This window comes from Cyprinus carpio, chromosome A12 (genome assembly GCF_018340385.1).
Source record: "Cyprinus carpio isolate SPL01 chromosome A12, ASM1834038v1, whole genome shotgun sequence".
Taxonomy (NCBI): domain Eukaryota; kingdom Metazoa; phylum Chordata; class Actinopteri; order Cypriniformes; family Cyprinidae; genus Cyprinus; species Cyprinus carpio.
The window spans coordinates 21,181,743-21,196,488 of record NC_056583.1 but is presented as its reverse complement, the minus strand read 5'-3'; the positions used below and the strand labels follow the sequence as shown (position 1 = coordinate 21,196,488).

General features: G+C 35.8%; 1 pseudogene; it reads left to right on the top strand.

The window, feature by feature from the left end:
* The window catches only part of LOC122147062, a 75,784-nt pseudogene extending 64,185 nt beyond the window's left edge, over positions 1-11,599 (top strand).
* The last annotated feature ends 3,147 nt before the right edge of the window (positions 11,600-14,746 follow it).

Genomic DNA, 14,746 nt, shown 5'->3' with positions numbered 1-14,746 from the left:
TGCCCATAATCTTGTAAAACTGTGGATTAATCAGAACGAATTACAGGATTCGGCATTGATTTCTAGTTTTTTGAGTTTTTCATCTACTATTTCAGTCTATACATAAAATAAAGTACATACTCCCCATAAAAATCTTTTGTCTTTTTTAACTAACCGCACACACACATCCTGGAATAATACTAATTATAATAGCTAACATTTTCCCTGAAAACATTTCTGTTTTACTCTTAAACATCACATAAAGCAGTAAAAATGTTAGTGATGTTTGATGCTTTTGGCCATGACTCTTGTACTGAGATTAGATTGCATTGAGCCTGAACTGAATCTGTATTGAAAAAATCCTAGAGACTACTTGAACAAGCGGTAGCCACGTTGTTTTGCAGTCCTGTTCCTCATTGTACATACTATGTACTTATTACTTAAGTAATTTACAATAACTATGTAGTAATAACTAGGATAATAACCCTGAACCTACCCTTAAACATTACGAGCTTAAACTACATGTAAGTTACCGGGTAGTACCGGAAATTTCTTGAATGAAATACACTGTAAGTGCGCATGTAAGGTGCATGTAAAAGTACAACGTGCTGCTAAAATAATGTAATGCAACCAAGACAACATTATAATGCCCTCAGTGTCAGAAGCTGACACAGCCTTTGTCTGTATGTGTGTGTATATGTGTCAAGGATGAAGGCCTTTAAGTCCAGTATGGATGAAGACAGGTCATCAAAGACAAGGGGCGGCTAATATGCTTGAGACAGACAACGCATCTCGGCCCGCGCTAAGTCGACGGCACAGTTCGAGCATCACCACCCTGCCCGCGTAGGACCTGGAGATCAGACCGGCAGTGGTAACTATCGGTTTATCCTGCGGCAAATATGATCGACGTAGGGCTCACCATGTCAATTTGACTGCCTACTTGATTGCTAATAAATGACTCTCTGCAGGAGACAGACAAGGATCTACATGAGATTCCGATCGATTTCACTGTGTCAGCCCTAAACTTTCAAAATGGCACTGTTTGTAAAGGGTGGCTGTTTTCTAATGTGTGTGTTTGGATACAGAGCTTTAATTAGCGCCGGTGTTGAATGTATATATAGTGACACGAGAAGATGTTTGGTTACTCAGTAGTCTCCTTCTGTCATAAATGTCAGCCGCTTTAGCACTATTGTAAAATGATCCATGCGCCCGCTTTATAACTGTTTGATGACAGTAATGCATGAATAAAATACAGAAGTGCACATTGGCCAACCTCCAGAGCATAAAAACAGGATTGCGCGACACTTTAATCGCGAAAACCTGCCTTAGGACGAGGGTGTTATGTACGGGGCTTCCATTTTTTATTTCTGCATGCCGAAGCAGGTGTGGGCTTTCTTTCACGTGCGAAACAAACACACCACACACACACACACACACACACAACACACACCACACACACCAACACACGCACACACAACGCACACAATTTTGAAGCCCAGCAGGCGTCATGGCTTGTGCATTCAGCTTTTGTTGAAATCAACACAAACTGGCTTCACTGTTAAGCGCATTTAACATGTGGCTGATGGTACCAGAATGTAGAGCTGCGTGTGCGGGTATCAGATGCTTACGATGATGTTAGTTGAGTTGCTTGTGGTAAAGAAAGAAAAAAACATTTTAGAATGTAAACCCAAATGAAAGATCAAATGAGGATCTCTATAGTGTTTTCAAATATTTCGAGGACAAAAATCAAGTAGTAAGCGTTAGGCAAAGCTTACACAATCTGACTCTTCTGCTGATCCAGGTTCCACCTATAGGAATACTACGCCTATCCCCGGCATTCCTATATAAGGTCTTGTGCGTATTAGCCAGCAGCTTTGCTCCGCTTGCTCCAGGAGCAAATTGCGCCATGTCTGTCCCCAACTCTCCAACGATATAACCGCGTCGCGTTCCGCCTTCTCATCACAGTCAAGACTTGGACATTTCTAATATAATTTGTTCGAATCAGACTCCTTTTTATCGCTTTAATAATTGTTATTTTACACTAAACTGTCCTTAAGAGCATTCATTATATCTGGCATTTGGTTCTGTTCTGTTTACCCTTGGGGAAGCTATTGCTGCTCTCCCTGCTCATTCCATGACGAGACAGAGTTTTTACCCAGCAACAGAACCATACACTTCAATCATCTAGCTGTATGCATAAGTTTGTCAATCATTTTGAAGACAGGGGTTCCTGACAAACATGTCGATTGAATGGAGAACACATTGAGACTATTAGTGAAATCTCCCAGCTTCTCAGATTATCCTTTTATCCACAGATTGCTCTCGAAGTGACCCTCAATAATGTCTGGCGAAACTATATGAGTACAGATGATCTGATCTAATTTGATTCTGGATTTATCCTCATGCATTTTGTTTACTGTAGCTAATCACATAAAGTGCACAAGGAACCATGGTATATTGCAAACAATATTCATTTTAAAAAATAAAATAAGAGTTGTTTGCCAATAAAATAAGAGCCATTTGTTCCTGAGCGGTATTGCACTGGAGGTGCTGTGTGTGTCTCATCAGGTGCGTTCTGCACTGGGTGTGCTATATGATTTTATTCCCTAAAGAAAACACTATGTCACCGGCGCCATCACATATCAGAATGGGCTGAGTTACTCTGATGTGTGTGTTTGGTTCAGTATTAAAGAACTTGTGATCTGGGACTCACAGCTGGTTGTGCTGTTATGTTAATGAAGTTCACTTTAAAATTACAAGGTTCACTAAGAGTCAATTGTAGAGGAAATCTGGACTCTGGGCTGTACTGTATGTTTCTAAATCACTCAACAATTACTGTTTTCATAAGAGTCATTTGTTTGCGAATCAGAATCCCCTGTTCAATTGCAGAGTGTTTGTGTTCTGCAACAGCAACATTGTGAGAACAACTCAATAAAAAAAAAAAAAAAATGACACCGATTTTATTGGTTTTATGGCCATTATGTCCTTGGTACACTGCCTGTAAACCACATGGCCTGATATTTCTTTTTACTTTTTTCAACATGTAATTAAGGTGGATAATTAATGGGACAAAATTATGCTGTTTTTGCATTTTTGGGGGAAACTGACATAAGAATACTTTATAGGTTGTTCTGCATACAGAGTAAGTCAGGTATAGAAGAAAGTCTGAAGAAAGTTGCCATAAAAAAAACGAAAAAAAAGAAACAAATCACAAAATATTTTTGCCATCTCCTAAACCATAAAGAACAAGTCTCCTACGCAATTGAAATAGTCCTTTGGGTAGAGTTCGTGCTTCTAAGGTTAATTTTGTAGTGATTGTTTATACTTCAGAGGTTGTTATGGAAAATGATTTTTACAAACACAGGAATACCTGCAATATTAATGGAAAGCCAAATGGACAGCATGAGTCTAGTGCATAAGCTGCATATGCTCTAAAGTCAGATGCTCCGTTTCAAAAGATTTTTTTTTAATATCATTGGGTCAGGGTGTTATGGTACAGGAAGCGCACTGCCGATCTCCCTGATGCAATGGGGTTGCAAAATGAAATGTCAGGATTGGTTTGTCATGGTTGGCATGAGGTTGTATCAAATTACCTCACAGACCATGGCAAAATCCATGAATACTTTATCCGACATGCCCTGAATGAAGCCTGAAATGGAGTCTTAAATTATCACTGTAAGGTAAGAATATCTAGTCGCGGGAACATCTGAAAAATTAGCTAATTTTGTATTTATGACATAAAACTTAAATGTATAATAGGCTTGTAAGTACTTGATGCTGGACATATTGTTGATTTTATCCATTTAAAATCTTGTGTAACTCCTGAAGGATGGTTCTGCCCAAAAATACAGTAAAAAAAAATAAAAATAAAAATAGCTGGGTGAAGACAAAATACATCAGAATCTGAATCAAATGGTCAAATTCAAGCCCATCTGGTCTTTCTCAGCTGTCATTTTGTGACCCAGAAATTTTCCTCTCTGGGTCTCTCTATCCCTGCTGGGACTGTTTTTCATCATCAGGATTTCTGTAGATCACGACTGTGAGAATACCTGCGAAGCAGTCTGTCGGTTTGTGCTCCGGCATAATAATGCTGACTGTATAAAGGCATGACAGCATCTCTCTTTTTACTGAACCAGGTGTGTAGTGTGGACAGGCTGATGGACAGGGTGTTTTTTCTTCAATCCCACCATGCCATTTGTCAGTATGGGAGAAACCAGTGGATCTGAAAGATCGTGGAGACCTCAATCGAATCAACTCTACACCGACTACATAAACGCAAGAAAGACTCTTTAGGTGAGACTCTGTCCAGAAATAGGTAGACCATTCAGGCATATTTAACACACTCTTTTAAATATACGATTTGAAACAATTTTAGATACCATTTAGTATGAATAGTGTACAAAATTGGTATGCAGGCAATGTGTTTTCTGACCCATTTAATGGCACATTTATTTATAAATGAAATCCAGATGGCACAAACCGAAGTCTTTATATGCTTGAATTTAGTTAACATCAAAAGTTCAAGTATGAAATATAATTGAAACATCATCGTATTTAGAAATCACACAAAAACTGTTATGGAAGATTCAGGTAAATGTGTAAACTGTGTTAAAAAAAAATTAAATGAAAAAAAATGCTGATGCCGTTAAACTGATTTTATCTAATTTCTACGTCAGTCTCATTTAAAACAATGCAATCCTGTTTGATTTTGATTAATGGCATATTCCTGTGGTATATCATGTTATAAGATAAAAGGGGAGTTTAATGTTCAGATGCTTTCATTATGTTTGAATATTGGTTGCTTTGATTAAATGCTGATAAAAAGGTACATGCACTAGAACTACACTTAACACAACACACACAAACACACCCACCACACACACACACGCATACCCCCACGCCTTTTACAACCATACGCCGCGTCTTTATCTTACCTACACACAAGCACACCACACACACACCACACACACACACACAAACACACCACACACACACACATATTTTGTACACTACCATTTAAACAAATGTATAATTGTTTGATTGATTTATTGATTGATTGATTGATGATGATTGACTCTGACTGACTCATCGATGTGAAAAGACGTCTCTTCTGCCTCCACCAAGACTGGAATTTGTTTGATAAAAAATACATTAAAAATATTGGTGGCAAAAAAATACATTTAAGAATATGTTGGTTGTAAATTAAAATGTATGTAGAATGTAAAATACGCAAACAGGAATAATATGTAATTATTTTCTATGATGGCAAAGCTCAATTTCAAAGTCAAATTCAGGTCATGATCCTTCAGGGAAAATCATTCTACTATTCTGATGCTGTTCAAAAAAACATTTATATGTATTATAAACAGTGTGTTGTCGAAATATAGTTTCAGATGATTGATGAATAGAAAGTCAATCAGACACAGGCATTTTTCTGAATGGAACCCTTTTGTAACATTATAATGTCTTTAATTTGCATGTTTGTTATCCATTTTATGCATCCTTGCTGAATAAAAAGTATTCAGCATTTATGACACCCCACCTTTTCTTGTGCCACAGTAGCATACCTGCAAATACTAATGAGATCAGGTTGGCAAGCCACTACTGTACCTGAAAGAAAGACCCATTTATGTTCAGATTAAGTTGCTTGAATCTTGTGAAGGTGTAATTTAACGACTTTATGAAATGAAAATACAAGAGCACAGTCTGTAAAGAGATGGAACTTGACTGAAATGTTTAATCCTCAACCAGTTGCGGAGATGATGCTCAAGCAAAAGTTTAATACACTCACCAACTACGGTAACTGGTGTTCTCGTGGATTAACTAAAAGCAGTAATCCAATGAAGCGGCTCCTCTGCAAATATTTGAATTAGTGTCTGGATCTTGTCCTGGAAGTTATTAAATGGTTTTGGCTTGATTTCCCAGAAGGCTTTTGCATCTTTATTTGATTTAGTTTTCATTGCCTGTATTCATGGAGATTGATTATTGATGACCTTAATCTATTCAGTGTTACTAACAATTTAAATATGTCCCGTCCGAGTGTAAAGTTAGTATTTATTATTGTACTTTTCGGATTAATTAACCTGGCACGAGCCAGGCATATCAATACAGAAGAGCTGGAGTTATGTGCAGTAAATAAACCTTTACAAACTTGTTGCATGTTTTTACTAATTTATGCCTTGTTTGTTTTTGATAATCTGTTTTACCAATGTTAAATCCCCTAGTAAACGTGTATGTGATGCAGTATATGCTTATCTACAGCATTTTTTGTTCTAATCAACAGATTGATGGCTCAAATGCTGACCGATGGATGACGATGATGAAGAGGAAGGTAGTTCAAATGACCAAGACGCTACAAGTAAGTTAGGTCGCCCCATGTAAAATAGTGACAGCAGATCTTAATCTGCTCTTAATTGATGAGGAGGGTTTTGTATCAGATTGTGTTATATTTTACTCACCTGGTAATAAATCGCCTATCCTCAACAGGGAAGTCTTTAGTTTTTGGTGGCGCAACCATCTGCACTCACAGCTTGATGCGGATTTCTTAATCTGTCACTCCTGGAGATGATTTACATTGAACAGTTGCGGTGTTTGCAAGACAAACTCCCAAATGTCTGTGTGAGACAAAGAAAACACTTTAAAAAATCAGAGTTTGTGTTGGCTGTTTCTATTAAGTATTTATTTATTATGATATTATTAATTATTACTATTATTATTATTATTATTTTATTTATGTATTCTTGTTTTTTTGCACATTTCATTTAATACAGGTTTTTGATTTTTTTGTTTTTTGTTTGTTTGTTTGTTGTTTTTGTTTTTTGTGGTTAATACTGGTTTTGGTGATAGGAATTTTTAAAATGCCCAATGAGGAAACGTAATAAAAAAACTGTGAGTAGAAAAAAAAAAAAAAACTTATATAATATATATTATAATATATATCTATATATTCCTTATATAACATAAGTATATATATATCATAATACATATACATATATATAAATATCCATATATATTACATATATTAATATATATATATATAATAAATCTTATAATATATATACATTATACATCTACACGTCTATATTATTATATACATATATATATATATAGTATATATCTATATATATATATATATATATATATATATATATATATTATATATATAAATCTACAATAGGTATGACTTATGTTTGGTGTCAAAACTTCCAGTATTTAAGTTCACAAAACCTTTAGATCAAAAAGTTTTGAAGATGAAAGACAAAAGTATAATCCAAACTTTGCAGAGTATGATAAAAATGAATGATAGCAAAAGAGGCACGGTCAGAATTGCTGAAATGGCATGAATATTTAATTCACACAATATTTACTCTAAAATATTTGACGATATTTTAGTAAGTTATAAACTAACTATCGTAATAGTTTGTGCAGAATCAATGCTGTAAAAAAATATCTGAAGTTTCTGTTTGTGCAGAATCAATGCTGTAATCATGGTTTATATTCAGTGTGTTACTTTGCTGTTTCTTTGTAATTGTTTTTGAAAACATCAGTTTAGTTTTCTTACAATAATTTTTTTCAGTGTATTGGACAAAATATGAGTTGTTGTATTTCCCATTCCTTTAACGGACTGGGGGACCAATCCCTGGTTGAGTGTGAAGGAAAAAACGTATCATCGTCCTTCGCGTTGGTTTTACCCGGCTGGAGCTCTACCGGATCGGCCACTTCAGAGACATTGATTCGGGAAAGAGGGTGAGAACTCCAGCTTGATAATAATGAAGACTTCAGACTTAAAATGGGGAGAAAAGAAAAAAATGAGATAAAAGTTAATTTAATTCGTTCACAACCCTAAAATTAACAATTCCTGCCACTACCAATGGCCCAACACAAAATAGTGCATGCTTTGTATATTTGTACACACCTGTGAAATCTTGGATAATGACGTGGCGTAGTTATCTTGACCATGTTTGTTTGTTCTGGTATGAGAGCCGACCCCCACCCCCTCTTCCCACATCCTCTTTGTACTCTGCTCGAGTGCTGCTTTTTTCGTCATCCTACCAATGTGTCTGCATTCTCCACCTGGGAGAAAGCAATGCAACATATAATTGTAGAGATTTGATCCCCAGGTACCCTGCTGCTGAATCCAGAGGAACGAAAGCAGGTCTCGACAAAAGGTTTCACACCATCTATGCCTCATCAACCTCAAATATTAATAGGGATTCATTACCTCTACATTTCCCCACAGAACCTACTGTGGTTTTACTATATACTATGTAGATGGTGGGCAAGACCACCTACTTCCAGTGGTCTGTGTCATCGCCTCCGTACTTAGTTCATGGTGGTAGGTGGTGGTGTGTTGTATTGTGTTGTTTTATGTCACTTCTATTATGTGTTGGCTGTACACACTAAAAATTATTTATATATTGAATATGTTTATTTATACATGTTATTAATATCATATATATATATATTATTATATATATATATATATATATATATATATCTGATACTATATAATCATATATATATATATATATGCACACACACGATGCAGAAAAATCTGTACTACTTGACAATACTACTTTTTTTCTCCTCAGATTTATGATCAGTTTGTCAAAGCAAGAATGAAAGAGGAGCACAGAGAGAAAAAATGCAAACTCCAGCCGAAGGGAAGAAGAGTACAGAAAACTGCTGGAGGAATCAAAAATCACATCCAGGTGAGCTTATGAAATAAGTGTGACTGCTTTTGCTGATGCATTAAAAAAAATCCATCTCTTGAGCGGATTATTTATTCAGCAGAGGTGTTAATAACTGATGGTCTTTGCAGTTTGGGTCCTTGTTTCTTTGGGTTTGTGTATTTGTTTCACCTTGTTTCTTGTTAAAGGTCTAACACAGAAGTGAATTCAAACATGCCACAGGGATTAACACAAAGCTTGAAGTTTCCTTTTTGCAGGTTTAACAGAAAACTTCTTTCATTTTAACTCTGTTCTTTACCTGGTTAATTTATAGTGAAAGGAATCTGCTTAAAGAGAAGTGGTGAATCACTGAACTAATATTACCACATCATCCACTTACCACATTCATTGGAGCAAAACAAAATATTTCAATCTTAAGATAACATGCACTATGAGTAGTTGGAAATATGATATAACAATCTATGTCAGATATGTTGGCATTAAACTTCCGCTCTTTCCCACACCATTGCAGGTAATGTTCTCCCGCCCCCCCCGCTCGTCCTATCCATTTTCCGGCTTTCCATGTTTTAACTGATATGCAGTAAGAGGCGCTGTTACACATCTTCTGAAAAGAGTACTGAATGTCAGAAACAGAAACAAGGGATTGCATATGAAAGCAGATGTATGTTTAAAATAAGATCATCAAGCATTAAACGGCATATAAATCAAAACTGCCTAAATAAAATGCAGTCTCAGGAGGTGGTCTAGGACTATGCAAACGTTAGGGTTGTTGATGGGTTAGGGTTGTTGTTGTTAGTTTGTATTAGTTGTTATATTTTGAATTAAGTTGTTTTATTTGACTTTTGTTGATTTTGTTGCTTTTTCTCCAGTTCTACTTGCCACGCTCACTCCGAGCGATGTTTCCATCATGAGGTTGGCACACTATCAAGGAAGCTAAAGATCAAAGCCTAAAGCATCAGTCGCTAGTTAGTGTCTTTCTTGTTATAGGTTGTTGTTTTTTTGCTGATCTGTTATTTGTTGGTGTCCTTTATTATCACTCACCTATCTATAGGGGGGTCACGGCACCAATGTAACCTACCCACTCGCACCGAGCGAAACTTGAACTGGCATTTGCAGGATGTGAGGCGGGTGCACTAACACAGACTCTAAAGACTGCAGCCTCTAGCATCATTTGCTAATATGCCTCATGATATCAGGGAAGTGAGGTTTATCTGCACAGTTCTTACTTGCTGGCCTCCATTACACTCACCCCCCTATAACCGGGTCACGGCACCTGTGTAACCCACCCTCTCGCATTGAGCAGAACTCGTGGTTCTGGCATGTGTGGTCTCTGTTATACTTACCCACCTAAACTTTACTCCCATCCGGGTCACGGCACCAATGTAACCCACCTGCTCCAAGCGGGACTCAAACTGCAGCCTCTAGAGTCAGTGTACATCCTGAGATCAGGGGAGTTCTCAGGGGAGTAAGCTTTTATTAGCTTGCCTCTGTTACATCATCATGCTCTCATTGCAAGTTCTCACAAGGAAACAAACTTAAGTGATATCTTTATAGTCAGGTTTTTGAAAATCCCTAACGCTAATATTAAACTTGCATTACCCTTAACCCCTAACGCTAGCAACTCAACTTGCCCCAGTTAACAACCTCCTAGAACACCCTTGCAGTTCCCTGGCAACCAGCCAGAACACCATAACAACTACATAGCTATGTGTTTAGAATACCCTAGATAAATCATAGCAACATCCTAGCAACCAGTTTGCAATCCCCTAGAAAAAGGTTTAAGTTAAAGATAAAGATGAAGATAAATGCATTAAAATGAGAATGTTTCTTGGTGAAATTGTGCTTTCTTTGCTCTGGGCAGCTTTATGTGTTTCCACCTGTACTTCAGACTGAAGACATGCAGGATCTCCTCTTTTGAGAAAGCTTTCAAAGTCTCTTAAAGACCTCTTATAGCTGAACAATTGTGGATCATCACACTGATGACGTAAAACATCTGATGATTGTCAAGGATTTCATTCTGATATTCTCTTTCATAGGTCGACATTCAAAGAGTTTTTGGAAAAGTACGGAAACGATCCGCGGTTTAAACAAGTACTAAAGAGGAAAGACCAGGAGCTGTTTTTCACCCAGTTCATCGGCACGTTAAAGAAGCGGGACAAGGAGAACAGAATTCGTCTGAGGAAGATGAGATGAGTATTTGCGGAGAGGGCCGTTAACTCTCCACAGTACTGTGAACTGATTTCCTGTGACTGATTATCACACCGTATGCGGTGATACCATCTGCTTATATGTCTGACCAAACCAAAAGGGCAGTTTGCTTTTCAATGAATGACTTTCAAACAAACGGAACCAATACAGAACCAGCAGAATCTGAACAGCGCTTTGGGAATGAAATCTGTATATGAATCTGTTTCATATTGAAGCTCTTTTTCCCTGATTTGAGTATAACAAGGTTACTAAATCGCAACACTGAACATGAATACAGAGTTTGACTTGCTGGAAGTATCTAAAGCCATTGACCTGTGCACACAGGTGGAAAATGATTTTTATAATAATTGTAGATAAGTGTTGACTTGCCTGGAGCTGTGCTAAAAGTGACCGTAGAAGTGAAACCATTTTGTCAGAGTAAGACAGATTCTACACAGCATCTGTGAGAATCAGTAAGTGGTGTTGTGTATCGATATAATTTTTCAAATGCCGTCTAAAGGTTTGTTGTCATTAAATTTGTCATGATATCGTAAAAAATTTAAAGTGATGCTTTTTACAGAAAATTCATGTAAAGCTCTGTGAAGTGCTGTGATATTTGGGTGGAATAGTTTACCCAAAATGAAAATTTGCTTACAATTTATTCAGCCTCGAGCCATCCAAGATGTACCTGTAGATGAGTTTGTTTCTTCATCAGAACAGATTTGGAGAAATTTTGCATCACATCACTTGCTTAACAATATATCATCTGCAGTGAATGGGTGCCATCAGAATGAGAGTCCAAACAGCTAATAAAAATAATCCACAAGTAATCCACCACTCCAGTCCATCAACTAATTTGAAGCAAAAAGCTGCGTGTTTGTAAGAAACTTGTGGATTATTGTGAGGTTTTTATCAGCTGACATACTGATGGTACCCATTCACTGCAGAGGCGCCATTAGTGAGCATGGTAAATTACTCCAAATCTGTTCCGAGCTACATGTTGGATGGCCTATATTTTCGACGAATTTTCATTTTTGGGTGAACTATTTCTTTAAGTCAGAGCAAGTGGATTCTGTTTACAGTAAATTTAATTGAAAGGACTGTTTAGATGTCTTGGCTGCATTCAATTCATGTAGCTATTTGTAAGTATGATTAAATAAATTATTTTATTTTATTTATTCTGGTTGAAATGCAATTTTACATTTTCTGTAAGCTTTTATACACACTAAAAACCATATTCAGGGCTCAACAATATTGAGTTTAAACATTATTTTACTTGCCAAATAATTACCTTTTTATCTTACAATTCTGAATTCGAGTCACAATTCTAAGAAGAAAAAAACTCATAATTGCAAGATGTTAACTTGCAATTGCAAGGAAAAATAAGAATTGTGAGCTAAAACATTGCGATGACCTTTTTCTCCATGTTTATTCCATGACAGGTGAAAATAATAATAATAATAATAATAATAATAATAATAATAATAATAATAATGAATTGTAAACTTAGAAATTGCAAGATGTAAACCGAACTGCAATAAAAAAAACTCTGTATTCTGAGATTATATCTTGCATTTCTGAAATAAAGTCCAAATTGTGAAATAAAAAGTCACAATTACCGTTTTATTCCCATAGCATGCAAAGGCATACCATGCAAAAATAATTTGATAATTTTAAACACGTTTAGAAGATGATCTGAGAGCACTGAAAAATATTTCATGCGGTTTCAATAAATCATTTATTTTAGCCAGAGAGATAGCATTACATTGTTGATATTGAAATAAGCTAAATGAACAACATTCAAAACATCCAAGATTTTTCAAATGTATGAAAATACATGATTTTTGGATGTAAGACATGGTTACAACGGAGCATCAACCCAAAACGGATGTTAACGTAAAAAGTATGTATGTTTTCATGTATGTTTTCAATGTTTTCATCAAACCATAACTGCAATGTGGCTTGTTTTCATCTATGTAGTTCTGATACTGTGACCCTGGGCCATCTTTAACGTAAAAAGTATGTATGTTTTCATGTTTGTTTTAAATTTTTAGTTTTCTTTTATGCCATTTTTACTGTAATACCTCCGTTAAGATCTTTCATTCTGCTAAAATTTTATTTATAATTATTTTTTTGTTGATATTCAAACATCATAGATTGTGCAAAAGTAAATAAAAGTGATTTCCTATTAAATACATTTCTGAATATATACTGTACATGTAATAAACGCAACCTCTAGCAACTCATCTCACAATCTCCCTGGCCACAAAAATATGTTATTCTTATCCAGTTCCTTCATTAATGTTGACACGCCAGAAGAAATGTAGGCTGAACATGTTCAATTTCATTTGTTTTCCTAGAAGTTTTAGCCAGAATTAGAATTCGATGCGACTAATTAAATGTTGATGATAAATTTTCATTTGCTGCCATGCACACATCTGTCAGCAATTGTCACATTACCACAAACTATTTCTCAGGCATCAAATTTTAAACATAATTAAAATGATTTCTCTTTTGTATGTAGACTTTTCTTAGATTCATGTTGTTTGGACTGGCATCTTCATACTGGATTTTGGAAAGGACATTGGGCATCTTCTGTGAAGCTCTTTGGTTTAATGTTGTGGCCTGTTTTCAGCTATATTGCCTGCAAACATGAAGCTCAAATAACCAACAACAAAGACTGTGTTTGCTTCATCAGCAGCACCCTCATTATTTTAACACCAGAGACAATAAGAAAAAAAAAAAAAAAAAAAAAAAAAAAAAACTTTTATTAACATATATTAAATATTTTTGAATATTTAATTAACATGATAATAAGGCTGAAAATAAACTTGCATTTTTTAGCCATAGCCCAGTGATTATTTGAAACCAGTTTAGTCATGCACTAGAGATGCTGGAGAGACATCTTTATATATTCAGCCACTGTTCAGCCTGTCTTAGATGGGGTCAAGGGAATCATGTACTTTCATGAAAAGACCAATGAAGTCTGCAGCTGTCCAGATAATACAACAAAAATGGGAACCAACAGCCAGCAGGGTATAAGTCATGGCATAGTTTAACAGTGAAATAAAAAACAGCTTTAGGAATATTTACCCTGAAATGAAAATTGTGTCCAAAACTGTATGACTTCAGAAGACATGAATAAACTTGGATTCTTATGGACTCCTTTTGTGGTTCACTTTGTCAGCTTCATAGTTAACTATAGTTGTCGAGAAATAAGTTTTTGATGATTCTTAAGAAATCACTTCTGTGTTCCACAGAATAAATGACCTAGTTACAAAATGAGGGTGAGTAAATAATGGCGGCAATTAAATTCAGGGGTCAACTGTTAATACAGGCTCATTAATACAATGAAAGAAAACTGCAATGACTTGCACTTTGTTTCAGCTTTAATCAAAGTTTGAAGGAAGAAACGACACTCAGTTTTCAAGGACACTGATAGTGAAGAGTGAAACTTAAATTAACTTATCCAGTCGTCTTCTAGAGCCTGGATATCGACTTATAATAAAACAGCTGATGTAAATATACTACAGTGACTATTAAAACAGCATTTAATATACAGTAGCACATCTGGAGTAGGAGAATGACATTTTTTTTTTTTTTTTTTTACTTCCTGCAGAAATAACAATACACACAGATAAACACAGAGATGAATGAACGTCTCACACAAATGTCTCACACGCTGTCCCTAAAAAATGTCCCTAAGAAATTGTTATTCGCATTAAAATATTATCAACCATCAATATTCAAAATATATCGTAAAATGATTTCCTCTCAAACTGTGTTAAATCAAAAAGTGCTGACCCCATGAAAAAAATTCCCTTATTGAATTCCCTATGAATTACAACCAAATAAATGAATTTCTCTCTGACTTATGTCTCTCAAAGCAG